The sequence below is a fragment of the Mastigoproctus giganteus genome, chromosome 1 (genome assembly GCF_048544385.1).
Source record: "Mastigoproctus giganteus isolate SK-2022 chromosome 1, ASM4854438v1, whole genome shotgun sequence".
NCBI classification, from domain to species: Eukaryota; Metazoa; Arthropoda; class Arachnida; order Uropygi; family Thelyphonidae; genus Mastigoproctus; species Mastigoproctus giganteus.
In genome coordinates, this window is record NC_143575.1 from 200,057,257 (window position 1) to 200,075,952 (window position 18,696).

Consider the following 18,696-nt stretch of genomic DNA (forward strand, 5'->3'; position numbering starts at 1 on the left):
TTTACTTGAATGATGTTTTGATTCAAAGGAATTGTCTTTTGATTACAATCTTCTATCCATATTAATAAAAGACGTTCCATATTAATCAATATGTGAAGAAAATTTTATTAAAAAAAGAAAAAAAAAAAAAGGGTAGCTTCAAGAAGTAGCATGTTTTCCAATGTGAATCACACTGTGTCATGTACGTCTCTCATTTACTGCTACTAATCAACTGATAGCTATTGCTATTTAAAACTGCTCATTACATAAGCTTGGTACATGAGCAATGTTTATTATCATCATTTTAATTTTAGATAATGTCCCTGTATTACATTTTCTCTCCGTAGCCGAGCGGTCAGGAGCGGGAGTGCAGTAGCACACGCTCTTTGAGTAGACTGGGGTTCAAGCCCCTGACTGCTAAATACGGTCGATCTGCCAACCCGCACTGAACCAGCGTAGCAGATTATGGTCCATTTCCCTCAGCATGAATTGTTGAGGAGGCTTCCATCCTGCAGTGGGTTGATAATGGCTGCAGTTTACATTTTTATTATCTTTTCTCAATTCTTGGCACTTTACCGTATCCCACACTGCTAGGAGAAGCTAATCCATAGCTGCAAAAGCAGTAAACATGGAAAAGTTTCCTAAACTTCACATAATTACAAAAAAAAAAAAAAAAAAAAGTGATATCTATAAAAGTTTATATGACATACAGATAACAGCAATTATCAGTCACGAATATCAGAAAACATCATCATTGGTAAATCTGCTACTTTGAAAAGATACGACAGTTTCCTATGGCCATACAATGCTAGGGACAAATACATTTTAAATTAAATTAAAACATATCTGAAATGTATATAATTTAAAAATAAAGGATATTTTGTCATTTTAATTACAATTAATTTTAAATGAAATACTCTGCATTTTAATATTTTCTGTTTTCCACTGGCTGCCTACTCTACACTGGGTTTTAAATTTAAATTTGATATCCATTTTTTTGTTATCTTTGAAATGTGTATAATTAAATGTCATGTATTTCTGTTATATTAATTTTGATATGAACCCCCCTCTGGCCATATGCTGTTCAGGGTGAGCCACTCCTCCTTAACAATGTAATTTCTTTGAGTGATACTTATTTATTTATGATGTGATCCCATTAATAGCAATGGAAAAAAAATTACAACTCTTAGTTACAATGAACAATATATGCTATACATACCTTTATATAAGATATACATAAAATTGTCCAAATTACCAAATATTAAAAATTGCTTAGTTAACATGGCTTTCAGTGGCTACACCACACTGGTGTAGTTTTCAAAATAGCAAACCCACTGCACTCTTTAATTGGTGATTAAAAATCCGAAATTTTTTCTAGCTTCTTAAATATAGACAAACTTTTACCACGATAGTTCCTGAAGCGATTTTCACAGCTTGTACAGAGTAATTAAAAGTGTGTGCATGCGTGCACAGTGCCACCCACCTTTGCAACTAACTAAGTGAAAAGTGACATGGTTCTTGATAGGTACTGACACTGCTACTAAGTTTTGAATTACATGTTTGTTTGTAATTCAAGGTTACTTGCTTTTCCTCTGCCACGAATTATAAAAACATCTACAATTTCGCAGAAGTTGTTTTTAAAATATTTGTTACTGTTTATGCAGAAATAAAGATGAGAACATGAAATGCAACATTCACTTAAGATGTCTATTACACTACACAATACATTAAGCAAAGCGAGTCCAAATTGAGCACATTTCACAGCATGCCAAATTTGAAATAAATTTTTGAAAATGAAAGTAAATAATAGTAGCTAATAAATTTCTAAAGCTTAAAAGAATTTGTACACATAATGAGCATAAATAGATGCATTTTTGAAATTGTGTGCTTAAACAGTCTTCTCAACTGGAAAAAAAACTTTTTTTTTTTAGTTTGTAGTAATTATTACATTTTTTTTTTTAAATAAAAATTGCAAACTATTCAGAAAGGCTGAAATAAAACATTTTTGAATTCAACCAGAATACAAAAAAATCCAAAACTTTTTCCAGAAATGTAAAATAAATTTGTAGAAAAGGGATAGCAAACACAGGTGCACTGTTACTATGTTTGCTATCCTTTGGGGCACTACCACCACCATCACTGGGTAACAAAAAAAAAAAAAAAAACAACAAGACACCTTCAAAAATTAAGAGCAAAGAATATACAAAGGGTACTAGGAAAGTTTTGCAATACAGCTTTGTTTATTTAATTTTTTCAAAGTAATTTCCTCTACATTCAATACACCTCTCCATCCTCCGAAACCAATCTTTAAACCAGTTCTGCCAAGTTTCACTAGGGAGTAAAGCACACTTGTTGTCCCAAGCCCGTAGAAGGTTCTCATCACTGGAAAACCGCCTCCCTTTTAGCTTCATTTTCACATGCGGGAACAGTGCAAAGTCGCAGGGAGCAAGGTCTGGACTGTAGGGAGGGTGCTCGAGAAGTTTCAGTCCTGTCGTGGTCAAATATTCGGTGCAGGCTTTCGCGCGGTCAGCTGGAGCATTTTCGTGATGGAGGTACCAGGTGTCCATTCTTGACTTTGGCCGCAGGTTCTTCATAGATCCAATGACTTTAGGCAGGCATTGTTCAGTATACCACTTAGCTGTGACTGTCTTCTGCGTGTCCAAAACGACACGTTCCACAATTCCACTCGATTTGAAAAATACAGCTATCATTTTCTTCTTTACAGATCGGGATTTTCTGACAATTACGGGTGTGTCGTCATCATCAAAGACCCAAACTTTGTTTTGAGCCTTGGTCGGCAGATCGTAATAGTACAGCCAAGTCTCGTCACCTGTCACGATGTTGTTCACATACCGAGATTGTCCCTTATCAAACTTTTTTAACATCTCCCGGCACCAAGTCACACGTCGTGTCATCTGCTCTTCAGTCAGTTGATGCGGCACCCAGAGAGAACAAAGTTTCTTCACGTGCAAATGATCTTGCAGAATCGAATTAATTGCTGGTGCATTTAGGCCCAAAGTATCCTCTATCTGTTGGTAGGTCACTCGCCTGTTTTCGTCAAGCATTTTCCTCACAGCAGTAACGTTTTCCTCCGTAACTGACGTTCGTGGCCTTCCCGGCCTCCCAGAATCCTCCAGAGTGAAATTTCCCCTTTGGAATTCTCTATACCACCTGAATATCGTTGTACGATGTGGACAATCATCATCTAGTGCAAGAGTCATTTCTTCTAAGCACTGGTCTATGGTTAAACCACGCACGAAATTATACCGCAAAACTGTCCTTATCTCATTTCGTGACCACGATGCCATCGCAAGCACTTTACATTCTCACTACTAATGAATAACTGAGCCCATCGACTTGGCGCGGCGGCTACTATGCACGTATGAACATGTCTCAACATGCAGCAACAAGCAGCTTCCTGTGATTCATTGTTGCGTCATATTGCAAAACTTTCCTAGTACCCTTTGTATGGTAATAACGGCACTTGATCACACAATTTAACATGGGACATTTGTGTTTAAACTTTGGTTCAATTCCCATGGTGGCTTTTTTTTTTTATTTTGATTTGTAAAATGCAATTGATGTTACTGATAAACTTTAAAATTTCACTTACTTTATATTTTTTTTAACCTGACAAACATTTCCAACTTTTAGTCACAGTGAACTTTATGAACTGAACATCAGACAGAGTATAGAAATAAAGCTAATTTGTTTTAGATCAATAAAAAGCTAGCAGAGATCACTGGCAAGTATGAGTAATACTATAGCACATAAGTAGTATTTACAGTAGAGTGCATGACTGAATTTTATATTCTAGGCATAGGTTTGACTACAGTGGTGACCCACTTGCTCTCCTTTGAGCAAGGATTTTTAAAGGAGGTACCACCCAAGATATTTCTATGTAGTGAAAATTTACAATTTATACAGAAATAATAATTATTCGGGGAAAAAAAATACATATGTGATACAAGAGTTAAAAAAAAAAAATTAGCTTTAAATGCTGATGAAGCTACATAGATATAATGTTTACATAAAAAAAATACATCATAAAACCTTCTTGGATGTGTATTTGATCTGGTAACAAGAACTTTAAGGAATATTATTTATTAACATTCCTGGTATATACCACCAAAAAACTAGAGCTCAACAGAAAACAACTTCACAAGCACTCTGTTGCATGTAAAAAAAAAAAAAAGAAAAAACATGGGCATACCATAGCATATACAGGCAGTACTCGCTTTACGAGTTTTTTTTTCCAAGTATCAAGTATCAACAAAATCGAAAATATGAACATTAATTGCAAAAAAATGAATGTTAAACATTCATAAATACCGCTGTTTTTTTTTTTAGGAGCATTAGCAACTAAGACCATATTGCTCCGGGAATATGCAGTGGTCATTCCCTGACCTTCCCGCATCTTCCGTATTTGGTAGTGACGGGCTCGAACCCCGGTCTAATCAAGACGCGTGCGCTATGCACTGCTGCTCCTTCCCACCTGGCTACGGAGGCGACTATAAATACCGCATTCCAAACCACGTGCATAGCTATACAATACAGTGTGCCCCGCTTTACGATATTAATCCGTTCCAGAGACACCATCGTATCGTTAAAACATCGTAATGTGAACCCATTTAACACATTGTTTTTTGGTAATTCATTTCAAGATCTCAGAAGTTGAAATTTTTGCTGTATAACTAAGCTATTTCTCTCTCTAAAATAAAGTCATTTTTAAGGTCACGAGCATGACCTTAAGGCCATATAACAGGTCGTGAGCGTGGTTTGTAAATTGTATTAGTTAACAATTCAAATCATTAAAATGCACTACACTTTCATTGTTATCATACATTCCATTATAAGAATCAATTTTAAACGTCTTTGTGATATTTTTCTAAAGCACATTTCTGGAGATCACAACCATAAAACAATAAAAACAATTTGCACTTTCCGGTTTATTGGGCTTTTCTGTTACTGCAAGCAATTATAAACAGGTACTAAACTCGATCTTCTTGCATTTGCGAAAATACCGGTAGCTGGAATTGTGTGGTTTTTTACCACACAATGATGAAGAATAAACATTCTTTAACACTTTTATAAGTTTACTAACACTTTTGTAAGTTGTAAATAATTTCTCTATTATTATAATTTGCTTGATTTTACAGGCTACATTTTCATTTCTTTCGATAAATCAATCATTGTTTAAACAAACTAATTAGCTAACTAATTTCATTGTTGAGAATGTAACCCCCTATTTTTAACCTTATGTCTATGGGAAATAAATTCCCACTTTACGAGCACACGCTAGGAACGAATTAACTCAAAGTCGAGAACTACTGTAATCTTTTTTTTGAAAAAAGATTATAGAAATCCTTGTGGCTGCATGTTTGATCTATCAGAAAATTATCTTGGAATAGATGTTTCCACATGCTGCACACAAAAGTAAAAAAGTGAGCACTGTTCTTTAAAATTTGTATTATAACATATTTCTTTGGAATATATTATAAATACATGAAATATTATCTGAAATATAGAATATTTCAAAATTTTAAGGAAAATTATCTAATGGCATCTTCATTAGAAACTAATAAAAATTAGTGCCAAAGAAATCTTCAGACCACTTTCATGTTACACAAGGAAAATGCATCTGTTCATAATGGCTGTTTTTTTGGAAAACCTATTATTATACACTGTTTACTTGATCTAAGAAATAACTAAACTTCAAAGAAAATTATACACTAGCAGCACTGATATAATCTGAAAAACCTTAGTGCCAAGTAGAAAATTTCATACTGCCCTCAACATTGTGCTTAAGAAAAAAAAATTGCATACTACACAAAAAAAAAAAGAATTTATTATTACTATTATTTTTTTTTTCCAAACCGCATTGTTAGCACCTTTTTTAGAGGTGTATTTGGCATACAACAAAATCTAAAGGAAAAATTGTCTACTGACAACTGCATGATATAGCTTCTAAAAACTAGCAACAAATTGAAACAAAATGGAATAAAATAATTACTAAAATTATGATTATGATATTTTAGTGTTGCAAACTGCATAGTATTAGTGAAGAAGGAATAAAAATTAATAACAAATTTTCATAAATGCTGATGGTATAGACATAGCTGCCAACCTTTGACTTTCAAAAAAAACTGGAGAAAAACAGATTTTTAGGCCAAAACTGGCAAGAAACAGTTTTTTTTTGCAAAAAGCAGTTCTTTAGAAAAAAAAAAAAAAAGGAAATAAGAGATTTTTAAGTCAAAAAAGACGTTTTTTGCAAAAAAAAGCAGTTCATCACACAAAACAGGAGATTTTTGAAAAGGAAGGTTTTTTATAAAGTCCACACTGAACTAGAAATTTTATTTCACTGACAAAATATATATTTTATATTAAAATATAGATATAGGATTGTTTATCAGTAGTGTTCAGACTGTTTACCAGTTACGCTCTTCAGAAATGTTGATTCAAAATTATGTTCATAACGATGTCCCTGCTGCCTAGACTCCTGGCTGTCAGGAACATTTACAAAACTTCACCCCGAAATAGATTTGAACTCCATTTTTGTTTTTCTAACCTGACTTAATATTCTTTCACACTCAGCATTGCTAAAAATAAATGTTAAAATGCCAAGCTTGACCTGGCATAATTTGTTATATTTCAAGCTTCCACGTGCACTTGTCAGTTCCCCAATCAAGGACCACTGTACATAAATTCTTTCTTCTTTTATAATAGCATCTGGTAGATTCTCACATTGAAACTTAGAGAAATGGGGCTGCAAATTATCTATTTCTTTAACAACACCAAGAAGTAATGGAAACTTTTCTACAAAAAATTTTAAATTTGCTGCCAGTTGATAAAATTTGTGCTACCTCAGCATTTATAGTAATATTATTTTTCAATAGAAATTTATAACCATGTAGTCATATGCAGCAATAAAGTAGTTCCTCAATAAACAAAATCTTCTCTTGTTTTAGAATCTCCACAACTACGACAATAGAAATGCCTATGACTAAATCAGAATCGTCCATCTGGTAATCAATTTCCAAAACAAAGTGGAAAATTTTAAAACTGCTAATATAACAACTTTGCACATAGCAGTCTTCAACATATCTCTGAGTAATGACCTCAATACAGTCTGTCCCCAACGTATGTAAGAGATACTTATGTAAGGACTTCTTACATGTCGAGTTTTACATAACTCAGGAATGACATAAAATATTGCTACTATATCCCTGATATGCTTTGGCATATCAGGGATATAGTAGCAATCACAAAAACCACATAATATCCTCAAAAGAATGAAGAAAAATAGTTATATACCATAACAATTAAAAATTTTATCTGGAGACAACAGTGAAGTGAACATTATTATGGTGCAGCCTTATTCTCTTAGGCTGCACCATAATAATGGTCAAAATGAAATTTTCTGTCAAAGCTTCACAGGGTTAAGTTACAAGAGATGCTGCCACAGCTTACGATATGTGAATGAAGCACGCACTACACGATGATAGTTTGACATGATGTCATCAAAAATGGTTGGACAATTGCAACTTCACCAGAATAACCCGACGTCTAACAAATATTACACAAAATGCAAACAAAAGCTCCCACTTTGCTCTCAAACAAAACTGAAGTGACTCTACAATCTGGAAGGAAAGGATGTAGAGGTGAAGGGCTAGAGTGTAATTCTCCGAAGAAAGAGCCAATGGGACACAGTCCACGTGGCTTGAACATTGTGAGGGCTTCTCTGAAGTGCTTCAAGTTCATTTGTCTCAAAACATATGTTGTCAAATATTTCTTCAGAATTTCTGATTTCTTGCAGTGATGAAAAAAAGAAAACGACAATTCACATGATTACTGTATTTGTATACGTTCATCTCTGATATCACAGAACATACTGCTGTTTTACATTTATTTTAAATTAAAAACCTCTCATTATGGCTCCAAAAATTAATAAGCTCATACATAGAAGAAAAGAAGAAAAACATTAAAGCTTAGTGACAAACCTGATATAATCCAAACTATTACATTAGGGTCACTCGGAAAGTTAATTCATATACCCATGTGTATCGTGTCTGTAAACTGTGTGTGTTCTCTGGTCGATCCGCCTGTTTTGCTGGACAAAAAACCCTGGTTTCTGGGGGGGGGGGACCTTCCTATCTACGCCTGAGACCGACTAACTCAGCCACGAAGTGAAAAAAAGACCATAAAGGTTCACGTCATCGACTGGATTTGAACCCTGGTCTTTTTCTACCCTGCAAAGACTAAACTTGATATAATAAAGAAAATAGAATGGGGCATAAGTAGAAGTGTATTAATGGCAAAATATAACACTGGATCGTTAACATGTTTATGTTTTTTTATGTGCAATCAATAAAACTGCATTCTTAATCTCTCTATTTGTTATTTAGCCTCATTATTTCTGCATTAAATATATTTAAAATAAAACTTCCTAGTAACGGAAAAATCAAAATAACAGCACCTTGAATCCCCGAAAGTGCCATTATTCTGAAAGTCTACTGTAAAAAGTGAAATTGCGTGAAGACGAATTGTCAATATACTTGTAAGGACTTTTAAGCATTTGTGATTAAGGAAAAAATATCCTCAAAGCACCTACATTTACGCCCACTTGTCAGCCTTGGCAAATGCCCGGTCAGATGCATTAATGGTGTATAGGGGAACCCCTGGAGACTGCCTATAATACAAGAATACTATGAATACTTTGTATTTTCTGTAACGTCACCATCTTGGCTGTTGGACCACATTTATTCATGTTCCATATTTCTTAAGCATTAATAATAGATTTTCTGGGGCATATATGAATAAAGTTGCTGGCTATCAGGTGAGAGCATTTTTACTATGTTATACAGTTTTAAGCTTACTTCTGACCAATTTTTGTTCCTACAGTATCAATGGCACAATTGATGATTGATGCTATTTGTCATGGCATACAACAAAGTAGATACTATGCTACCATTTGTTTTTTCGCTCAATATTCAACTGAAACTGTTACTAAAAAAATTTAACAGTGCATACATAAGCACTTCTAACTGAGATCAGGATTGTATACATGATTATAATTTTCTCAGCTGTAATTGTATGCAAAATATTAGCAATAGTTTCGTTTCCTGCGCTTAACCCCTCATCAAGCATCTCTTTAATAGCTCAGCCATAAATTGCTGTAAACCCATAAATGAGGAATTGCTGGATTCATGTTTTAATCCCTTACGGATTGTAGCTAATTAATTTTTGCACTGCTGTTCATTTCAACCCCTCTTAGGGCAACCACCCATGAAGATTTTCGTGGGAGCACCAAAAATGCACTTAAAATCCTGCATCCCTAAACTGGGTTGAAATGTCCTGTAATCAGCCAAATGAACTCTACTACCTACATAAAATCTAAATGGCAGCATTGTTTAGCTGGCACACCTCGGGGGACACTGTACCACTATCTGCACACTGGGAACTATTTGTTCTCTCCCACTCTGTACATAATCATTCGCCGGCCATTGTTACTGCTGTGTTACTAATGTATGTTCGCTGGTAGTGAACAAACTAAAATTAATCTTGCTGTAGTTTTAAGCCTGATTTTGCAGGTATATATATTTTAATTGTGTATAATCATTTGACATTCATATTTTTAGCATCGTTAGTACTTACAGGACGACACATTGTCTTAGGGTTCTTTGATTCTTTCAAAGAACCCTAAAACAATGTGTATTTTTCAAAATGAATAGTTAGTAAAATATGGTGGGTGAAGAACTACCTGAAGATAACAGCATTTTGGAAGGTATGTAATAAGTTAATTACTATATCTCATGGAGGAGAAAATGATATTAAAAAGCATGCTTCTGGAATACAGCACCAACAACTCCATAATCAGGTCAGTCAAAATCAGTTGTTATCTACACTTATAACAATTAAACAAGACAGTAATGCTGATAAAGTTATGGCTGCTGAGCTGGTTCAAATATATTATTTTTATTATTATTATTAGCCATATGGTGCAAGGAAGCCTGAGGCTTATGCTGCTCCAGCCAAAAAAAAAAAATTTCTGAACTACCTGGAGAGAGAGAGAAGGGAATCACCAAGGAAGAGAAGAATGATGATGATGATATCCAGCTCAGGACTCTGGGTGTGCCAAGCACATACTCACTGGATGTGAGCCCCTGGGGTTACATCCAGTGAGTATGTGCTTGGATCCCTTCAAATATATAAAAGTTCATGGACCCCTTCAAATATATATATTAAAAAAAAAAAAAAAAAAAGTTTGTGGATCCCCTATATATAACACATGCATATGTTATCAACTGTGGTCGACCATATATATATATATATATATACAGGGCTTTTTTTGTGGCGGTACGCAACGGTACAGCATATCGGCACCTTTCTTAACATCATGTGGTTGGCACGCACTGCGTGTCAACCATGTCAGCCGTTTCCGTCTATTAAGGAGATAACGTGACAATGGGCGGAGTCAGCACCCGTCAATCATGGCCATATCGCTAGCAGTCTGAAAGGGGTACCCGTTTCTGAATCTCAACCAAAACTTCATTATGAAATTATTTTTACTTATTTTTTTACTTGGTACTTATTTTTACATTTTACTTATTATTTTTTATTTATTAAATAAGACTCACCTTTGACTTATTTTTTATACACTTGTATAATAAATTTACGCTTAATAAACTGTGTTAATAAAATTAATCTCGAGAAATACAGCCGTGATTGACGGGTGCTGATTCCGCCCAGTGTCACGTGATCTCCTTAACAGACGGAAGCAGCTGGCATCACACCCACTGCGTGCCAGCCGTGCTGGCACGGAATTTTTCCTGATAGCAAAGAATGAGTACCGGCACCTATCTTTTTACAAAAAAAGCGCTGTATATATATATATATATATATATATATACAGTGGAACTTCTCTATTACGAACTTATATTTAACAAATTTCTCTATATTACGAATTTTTTTGCAAAACATTGCACCTTGAAACGAAATTACATGTAAAATTAACCCCATATAGCGAAGTGTTAGTCTCTCTAAAACGAATTTTTAAAAAAATTAGTAAAAGCATTTTTGAAGATTTTCAAACATTTACTGCTAAACAGCCGCTCAATTATACTGCCTCCTTTCCTCTGGAATTAATCATCCTTTTAGTGAACACTTGTGGCCATTCATTCCCGTAGGAGGGTCTTTGTTTCATTTTTGTTACAATTATAAAACCAAATGGGTTTTCTTAAAAGTGGTCATAAAATTTACAATAAATAGGGTAGATTTGTAAATTAATGTTGGGTAAGGGGAAAACGAAATTTGCTGCAGTAAACCTTTAGCATGCTGCGGTGGCAATATATAGAATGCTACCATAGTCGGTTTTTAGTAATGCCTACTGAGTGACATTCGCTTCTCACCTCAACAGTACCACGTGACCTTCCTGTCAATCATTATATGATATGTCGGTTCTCATCTAACAAGACTCCCAGTAGATGGTGTTCATGAATTTTTTTTTTTTTTTTTTATTTCGTTCTTTTAGAACAATTTGTCATCAATTACAATGGCTATATACTCTTGTATTTTTTTTTTCTGAAAAGTAACATACAGCATACATTAATCATAAATTTTCTTTTGTGTATATATGAATGAAAGCAGAATAAAATAAATTCACAAAGTCATATATTTCTTCAAAATGATTAATAGGAAAGGTCAAGTGATACTGTTGAATTGGCAAGCAAACATCATTGAGTAGGCAGTACTAACAATTCACTACATGACCAGCACAGCGAAGTTTATGGTGTATGTATCGGCAAGAGCTGCAGTCGAGTAATTTTTACAATTGCAAAAACAATGTCGAAGAGAAAGTGTTTAAAGTATTAATAATAAAGCAAAGATTGTTTTGATATTGACCAGGGTTTTAAGAAAAAAAAATGTTGCAGAGAAATATGGCATTCCTGCAAGCAGTTTATCTACGATTTTAAAAAATCAAGAATCAGTTTTAAATGCAATTGAAGGAGGAGCAGACAAGAAGCGAATTAAGTTGTGTATATACGAAGATGTTGATAAAACTGTTCTAAAATGAGTGCAAATGATACGTGAAAAGAATATACCAATATTGGGCCCAATAATTAAGCAACAAGCTCTGAAATTTGCACAGTCCCTTATACAGAATTTAATGCGAGCACTGGGTGACTAGATAAATTTAAGTGTCACAGAATTGTGGAAAAGGTTATTTGTGGAGAAAGTGTTAATGTAAGCGAAGAAGATTGCAACAGTTGGAGGAACAATACCTTAAAGAAGATTTTGGAAGAATATGAACCTAAGGATGTTTTTAATGCTGACGAAATGGGTTTATTCTTTAAATGTTTACCAAATAGAACACTTGCTTTTAAGGATGATAAATGTTTTGGCAGAAAACAAAGCAAAGAAAGAATCACTATGCTAGTTGGTGAAAAATTAAGGCTTTTAGTCATCGGAAAATCAAAAATCCAAGATGTTTTAGAGGCACAAAATTGACTACACCTTTAATCACGTAAATGCCAGAAGTAAGTGTAGTGTGTTGTTTTGTGTTCGATTAGTGTTGGATCCTGTTGTTTGGCCACAGGGCATTGTAGAGTCTATTAGGGGCCCGTGGCCAAAGGCCAGAAGAACAACAGAATCCAACACTACTTGCACACAAAACAATACACTACAGCTTCCAGAAAGAGGAAGCTGCAGTGTGTTGTTTTGTAGAGCTTCCTGAAAGAGGCCAAATTAAAAAAAACAAAACAAAAGTGAGTGGAGGAAATAGGAGTAGAGTGGGAGTGACAGCAAGGGGGAAAAGAAAGATGAAGAAGCATTACTTCACCCCTTCCCCTTCTCCCTCCAGTAGAGGGAGAAGGGAAAAGGGTGAAGTAATTGGGGGAACCCCTGGTTGGAGAGCCCACCCAACCCAGGGAAAGAGGAAAATAGAATGCAGGGCCAGGAGCCTGCAAAAATGGAGTGCTGTTTGGCAGTCAGCAGGGGTACTGAAGCCCTGTCCCACATTAAGTACTTAGGGGGGAACTCTGGAAGATCTTCCTCAGAATGAATTTGCAAGTGGGCAGTCATAGCCATAAGAAACACCACCCTCAGAGTGGCTAAGGTAAATACACTATGAACACCACTGGTGGCATGTGCATATCACAAGCCAGCTGGACTCAATCCATGTGATCTCCCTGTATTGTGGACCAGGAGAAAGTATAGCTATTAGCATTGATTACTTGCAGAATGCTCTTACCATCTCACCCGGTGGCAGACTTGCTTCCATGGATGCCAACTGTCGCTGAGCACTATGGCATAGCCATACAGCTGGAAGGCTTTTTTAGCAACTACATCATTGAGGGTGCTAAAGCACCCATATAATCTGACTACTTATAGTAGTATTATGCAGAAGAGTGACACTGATGTCACTGTCGTCACACAGGCAATTGCAACCAAATTTGTTGACTGGCATGTGTAAGGGGCATGCCACAACTTTTAACTTGTTCCAGAAGGATGTGGTAACCCGCCCTCCAGTACCTGACATCACCAGGTACAACTTTAAAAAACAGTCAACTGGGAAGCATTCAGGATTCCCATAGGCACTTTTTGCTAGGAGTCCCTTAGGATAACTATAATCAAATAGATGCTAATGAACTTACCAAAAAACTAACAGAAACGTTGATAACAACCCGTAACCAATCCATGAGGAAAAAGAAGCCCAGATTTAATGCTGTCCCCCTGGTGGTGCTCCGAGCTCGATAACCTTATGCAAAGGATATGCAGGGTAAGAAAACATTTCCAAAGAATTAGAACAAGATGGCCACTAAATGAAACAAACGTTGAAAGAGAACAATATAAAAACCTGAAGAATTCCTATAATGCACTGATCAGAAAAAAGAAAAATACTCGTAGCAAGCTCTAGTTGGCACATCCGGAAATGGCAACCCATGGGGTGTGTGGTCTACCGGATCATCACTAATAAGCCACCAAGAGGAGAATTAATCAATACTGCTGTTACATCAGATAGGTCCCAAACTTTAATATGGGAGGATACTGAAAAAAATAAAATAAAATAAAAAAAATACTCTTAACGACCTTTTTACCCCAGATGATCTGGCACTTAGCCCTGGGCAAATGGAAATATGCATAGAAAATTATAGTAATAACACACAGAAAATACCCTTCACAATCGAAGAGTTAAATGCAGCAAAAGATAGAACAAAAGTCAATTAATGTATTGGCCATGACCTTTTAGAGGTTGAAATCATTAAAAAATTTGCAGACATTCTTCCAGATCACCTCCTGCAGTTATTTAATAAATGCCTTGTTGAAAGGATATTTCCAACAGCATGGAAACTGGCAAATCTGAGGTTAATTTTAAAAATTCAGCACCCCACCCATTTTAGGGAAAATACTTGAAACGTTAATATTATAGATTAACAGGCCACTACCAAGAGGCAAAACTGTATTCAGAACAATTTGGATTTAAACAAGCAGCTCAACTGAAAATGCAATGCACTACATTGTCACTGCAGCAGTCTCAACTCAGAAAAAGTATATGCTGGCCATCTCTGTGGACTTTGTCAGGGCTTTGTCACATAAGCACACCAATCAATCTGTATAGATGCCATAAGAACTATCTTACAGATAGAAAGGGTCACTGTGCACTCCAGATTTCAATAAATTAAGTACAGTTACAAAAGGCTTTCACAAGGATCAATGCTGGGTCCATACTTCTGAACCATGGTACTGGATGAATTTCTCAACAGGATCTTAGTACAACTGATAAAGCTGCCTTTGCAGATGATGTAATTGTGGTCAAGGGTGACACCAGTGCAGTACTGGAAGAACAAGCCAACCTTGTCTTAAACTACAACAGGGGTGCAGCTTCATAAATTATCCATCTCAGCACAAAATACTAGGCGCCTCCGTAGCCAGGTGGGAAGGAGCAGCAGCGCGTAGCACACGCTTCTTGATTAGACCGGGGTTCGAGCCCGTCACCACCAAATACGGAGGATGCGGAAAGGTCAGGGAATGACCACCGCATATCCCGGAGCAATATGGCCTTAGTTGCTAATGCTCCTAAAAAACCAAACAACAACAACAAAATACTAAAGCTATCCGTCTAAAGCAGGAGTGGGCAACTTTTTTCGTCAGCGGGCCAAATGAAATTTTCGCATCATGATGCGGGCCGAATGAAATTTTCGCATAATGGTGCGGGCCGGAATAGATTGAACGATTTAATAAAAAAAATCAGAACCTAAAAAATGTTATATTACTTGAATTACCAAATTATTAATGTATTTTTAAAAAAAAATATCTGAATGTCCAATTATCATTGAAAATGCAGCATTCGGCATCAATTTTTCTTTTTTTTTTAATTGGCTCATTTTATGGGCTATAAATTATATTAAATTAAAAATTGTAATAATTAGAAAAGGCATAAAACATAAAATATCTCGCACCAATATTATTTTTTTCAATAAGAAGTTAAACCCAAAGGAACTTCGTTCGATCGATGCTACAATAATAATTAGGAAATAACTCTTTGACGCTGCGTAGAATCACTTAGTTACTGTTGTACTGGCCGCGATTCCCGATTGAACCGAATTAAGCCGAACGTTTACGGCGAGTGTAGTCAGGTATGGATTTTCTATATTTATGCATTTACCGAGGGGGCCGGATTCAACATCGTCGCGGGCCGGCTGTTGCCCACCCCTGATCTAAAGGGTACTTCTGAGAAGGTGTGTCTCCAGTCAGAGTTATCTATAAAAATAGTACTAGAATTAAAGTTCCTGGGAGTTGTGTTTGACAATAAGTCAACCTCCTTCCACATCTAAAGTATCTAGCCAAAAAAGTCAGGGCCTAAAAAGGCAAATTCTGCTTCCTCCTTGGCAGCATGATGTGGGATGCTAAGACTGGAGGCAGGTGGTTTGCCACCAGTGTGGAATTAACTGCCCAATAAACTGAGCGCCAAGCCAGCAGGCAACCAACCACACATTGGACACGCTGTACCTATGACTAAATCCTGTTTATTCCTAGGGATTAGTCCCTCTCCCTACCCTCAACAACCCAAAAGCTTTTGCCTGGTGAGCCATACATCACACTTTATACGTTCTTATCATCCCCCCCCCTGGAGGATGGGCTCCCTCCACAGAGGTGCCCCTTCTGTCCAATACTGTTCTACTTCCTACTAACACCTTTGCCTTCAGCCGTACTCCACACTTACCCTGTCACCCTCACACTCCTTTCCAACAAAAACTTCACTTTTTTTTTTTTTTCCTGGACTCTATCTGGTAGGTTCAGGCAATGACAGGGTTCACCCTGCCACAAAGTCCCTATTTACCTGACCAGACTCAGTGTGCCCATGATGGAAAACTAGGAACAAGCGGTGCTCCGTGGGCTCCTAGGCTAAGTAGCCACATGAACAATATAACCTAACGCTATAGTACAGAAACCAACAATATGCACCTTATCTGGCCTTCACAGAGTTACAACGTGCAATTTGAGGAAACCCCCTAGGGCTAATGGAAACTCTATACATTGCTTTCTATCCACGTTTTACTCCCCATATTCAGTTCTGATTCCCTTATACAGGTGACTCCCGCTGATAATTCGTTCCGGAAAAACAGAGCGCTAAGTGAGCGCTGCATTCCCATAAGGTAACATATGTATTTGTGAGTTGCGATCGGTGCCATGGGATATTTCCTATTCAATAATTAATGGTAATGAAAATATGCACAAATGTCAGTCAAAATATTTAATATTCAAATATTTGTACATATAAAATATTCTGCATTACATATGTATATAATTATGTGGTAACTACTTACGTATCAAAATTAAACTTAATTTTCCAATATAACTTAAAATTTCAATTAAAATAGCGAATTTAATCATGAAAGATGTGCCGATTTTGGGTTGTACTTTGGCCCTCTTCCTGGTAAACTAAAAGGGGATTTAATTTTAAATCCCCCCGCAGCATTACCACCCAACAATAAAGTCAACCGATCCTTCGCCGCTTTGAAATCAGGCATGTTTTTTCTTCTTTCAATATGAAACTTCTTTTAGGCATTCGTTTCCAAAAAAGTCCAGCTTCATCTATGTTAAAAACTTGTTGAGAAGTATAACACATAATACCCTCTTTAATAATTTTAACAAGTTCAGTTTTGAAAGTTTCGGCTCCTTGATCTGCACTTGCTGCTCTCCCTGGATTTTAAATCTATTCAACCAGCCCTTACTAGTTTTAAATGGTTCCACATTTTTTTTTTTTTTTTAGATGAGTTTCTTCAGATCATCATATAGGCTAATTTCTGTCTTTTTTTTTTTTTTTTTATAATATTTAACTTAACTGAATTCTGCATTGGATTTTATCTTCAACAAAATTAGTAAAAGTCTCTCCATTTCAATCCTAATAGCCGGCCTAGCCCTAGTTGCTTGCAGTGGAACAGCTGGCTTTCCCTCAGATAAAATTAATTCTTCATTTTTTATAATTGTTCTTACAGTTAAACTTGCCAGTCCTGAATTATGGCATGCATCTGCTTGTCATTGACCGGACTCGATTCGCTTCAAAACGTCTAATTTAATTTTCAAATTCAGTCTTTTTCTTACATTTGTAGTCTTCGTACTGCAACCAGACGTTGCTTTTTCATTCTTATCCACCATTATTAACTCTTTGAAAGTGTAACTGCATTGGTTGCATTAATTATGATACGATGTTTGAGTAAACTGCCCATTACCCACGATGTCTAATACTGTACTGAGTGATGACTAGACTTTGGATAAATGCATAGAATGCAAATATTACAAGCAATATACTTGATCATTTTTTATAATGTTGATCTCGGAACTATGTAACAAGTCACTGTACTGCAATTAAATTAGTGTGTGAGAAAATTTCACTGAGCTTGGGAAAATTGCTCATGCCGTGGGAAACTTTTTAATGCTGTTTTGCTATTCATTTTCAAGCTATCGACTCTGTCAAATGAAACGATTTCATTAAATATGCCAAAAATGCAATCTGTAAAAGAGCGTTATAGTGATTTGTGACAGTGTTATAGTCAGATACGGGTTATAATATAAGAACAGTGTTATATCGAATCAGCGTAAAGCGAACCGCGTTATAACGAGGGCCTGCTGTATCTGAGTGACACGTGTCTGATATCCTCACAATGTCTGCATTTGATGATTCAATCAGTACTTCAAATTTATTTGCTATGCTCCTGGCATTAGTGTATATACATGTATACCTACAACTATTTTTGCTCTTATTATCCCTAACAGAGCCCATGTATTTGCTTGTTCCAGCAGATCTAGAAATCCTCAACACCTTACTTTCCAGGCTGCTACATGTTTCAGTAGAAGTGCAAGAACCACTTTCACCTCTGCCCGAAGCCACTGTTAATATATTAGTCGTGTATCTCCCTAGGCTAGCAGTTTTCCAACCCCACATAACACTGCCTCGATAGCATCAGCAAATATCCTTGCACCCCTTCCATTTAAGTGTATTCCATCTCTCCAGAAACAGTCTCTTCTGTTAACAGGCATAGACCATGCTGAGAAAAATTTCACCCCATGAGACTTCCACAATTGCTCCAGGGCCGAATTGATTGACAAGGCTCGTGTACTCCCTCCTATCATGTCTCAGCTGGATTGCAGACACTTTCAATTTCAATCCTAACTCACAACGTTTTATCAACATTGCTCTGTACTTGTTAAATCCTC

At 36.1% G+C, this 18,696-nt stretch overlaps 1 protein-coding gene across 2 annotated transcripts in view; it reads right to left on the reverse strand.

Moving 5' to 3' along the window:
* The window catches only part of LOC150091448 (dnaJ homolog subfamily C member 8), a 270,274-nt gene that overhangs the window by 199,264 nt on the left and 52,314 nt on the right, over positions 1-18,696 (reverse strand). The gene's annotated exons all lie outside the window — the stretch shown is intronic.